The 2,454-nt window shown below is 40.5% G+C and overlaps 1 protein-coding gene across 1 annotated transcript in view; it reads right to left on the bottom strand.

Annotated features, from left to right (window-relative positions):
* The window catches only part of ARL5B (ADP ribosylation factor like GTPase 5B), a 22,037-nt gene that overhangs the window by 15,578 nt on the left and 4,005 nt on the right, over positions 1-2,454 (bottom strand). The gene's annotated exons all lie outside the window — the stretch shown is intronic.

The following is a 2,454-nucleotide window of genomic DNA, read 5'->3' as shown; positions in this document are numbered from 1 at the left end:
CAGAGCAGGGCGGATTGGGAGGTTGCGATGCCACCCTCAGTCATGCTCAGGGTAGGGCCAATTGAGGGGTTGGGGCACCATCCCCCGTCACACTCACGGTAGGGTCGATGGGGAGGTTACGGCGACCCAGGATTCAGTGGGTCCAGCTCCAAGGGTGGGTTCCTGCCTCAAACCCCGCCCTCACCAGAAATAGCTCGGGGGAGGGCTCAGCCGTTGCCAAGACAACCCCTGCAGGACTGACTTCCTTCCGCTTGGTCGCCAGGCCCAGTTGTGATCAACACCACCCAGGGTTTTTATATAAGTAGATTAACTCCCCTTTCCAATTCTTCAGACCCTTCCCCATTCCCACACCTCAGTAACCATATTCCCGGATGACAAAATTTTGTTAAGAGCAATTACATAAATTTGATGATTCAACAACTCAACATTTATTGAGCTCATTATATACATGACTGTAATATTTGCGATTAAGACAGATAAGCCAAGGTCTCCACCCTCAAAAGTTTTGTAAGCCAGGCATGTAAACAGGTACTTACAATATAGTGTCATTAGTACAAAGCAACAGATAGAAGTATCAAATGGTAATATTCTTACAGATAAATCAGATCTAGAATCCAACTCTCAGCTAAAGAAATGTCAATTTTAAAAAAAGTAATATTCTAGACTGTCAGTTTAAGTGTTTTCCATGAACTATGTAAGTTACTCTGTAAGAATGTGATATCATTCCTCATTTCCCTGATGAGGAAATTGAATGTTAGGTTAAATAACTTGCCTATAATCACATTGTTGGAAAATTTGGCTAATAGTCTCCCAACTTGATGTGTTCCCACTTTTGTGACACAAATTAAATCTTACAATAATAAGTAAGAACAGCTTATCTGACAGAAGAAAGACAACGAACAGGTAAACAAGGGGATTAAATGTAGATAAGGAAAGAAAATCAAAGAACCTAATTATGTTGAACACTCTAAGGCAGTGGTTCTCAACCTTGGCTGCACATGAGAATCTTTTTAAAATCCTGATTTCTGGGCCTCATCCTCCGGAAATTATGTTTCTTTGTTATGGGGTGAGGCCACCACATTAGTAACAAAGAGGAAGCCTGTTTGAGAAGGTATGGGCAGCTATACACCTGCATGGCTCCCTTCTCACATGGCTCCCTCCTCGGAGGACTTCCGTATATAAGATGCCCCTCGATTTTCAGTCTAATGATTTTAGAAAAAAAATGGCATCTTATACACAGAAAAATATGATAAATGCTGCTCAGGGGAAAGTTATCTGCAAGGCAGATGTTAAGGAACATAGAAAATCTAATCACTGGTTTTCAAACTTGTTGAGCCATGACCACAGTTAAGAAATACATTTTAGCACAGGGACATGTTGCGGATGGAAATAGCTACAGTTTCCATGTGTATGACCTTTGACCTGGCGACAAACATCATACACCTATAGATGAGGACAGTAGGGGGTAAGGGCAGAGGGTGGGGTGGGAACTGGGTGGAGGGGAGCTACTAGTAGGAGGTGTGCAGGAGGCAGCTGATTGATGTTTCTCTCCCATCAGTGTTTCTAAGTCTCTATTCCTCTCCCTAACTGTAATAATCTGAACAATAAAGATATATTTAAAAAAAATAAAAATGTAATGTGGGTAAACTAAATAAAAAAGAAATACATTTTATGTCATGACTCAGGACACACATAACTGAAACAGAAGTTTCACAAAACAGTACTTTTATTGAGACACGTTCTGATTGTTTCCATTTAGAATATTCATTCTTTTTAAAAGAACCTGAATCCAATAAAGCTTTTATTTTTTAAATATATGTATATTTTACTGATTTCAGAGAGGAAAGGAGAGGTAAAGAGAGACAGAAACATCAATGATGAAAGAGAATCATTGACTGGTTCCCTCCTGCACACTCCCTACTGGAGATCGAACCCGAAACCTGGGCATGTGCCCTTGACCAGAATTGAACCTGAGACCCTGTAGTCCACAGACCTATGCTCTATCCACTGAGCAAAACCAGCTAGGGCTCTTCATTCCTTTTTAAATTGCTGGTCCTCACTAAATTGAATTTGGGTGGAAAAAAGTATGTTTGAAAAATACAAGTTAACTGGGCAAGTACCAAAATATAAACATTTCACAAATTCAAAAAGTTCAGCAATCCCGAAATAAGATAAATACAAAGAAAAGAAAAACTAGGTAGTTCATGGTTAACCTGCTGAAAATCAAAGATAAAGGGAAAATCTTTTTAAATATATTTTATTGATTTTTTTACAGAGAGGAAGGGAGAGGGATAGAGAGTTAGAAACATCGATGAGAGAGAAACATCAATTCAGCTGCCTCCTGCACACTCCCGACTGGGGATGTGCCCGTAACCAAGGTACATGCCTTGATCAGAATTGAACCCGAGACCCTTCAGTCTGCAGGCGGACGCTCTATCCACTGAGCCAATCTCG

The sequence above is a fragment of the Myotis davidii genome, unplaced genomic scaffold (assembly GCF_000327345.1).
Source record: "Myotis davidii unplaced genomic scaffold, ASM32734v1 scaffold376, whole genome shotgun sequence".
In the NCBI taxonomy this organism is placed as follows: Eukaryota; Metazoa; Chordata; class Mammalia; order Chiroptera; family Vespertilionidae; genus Myotis; species Myotis davidii.
Note: the sequence above shows the minus strand (reverse complement) of the source record. Positions and strands in the feature narration are given on the sequence as shown.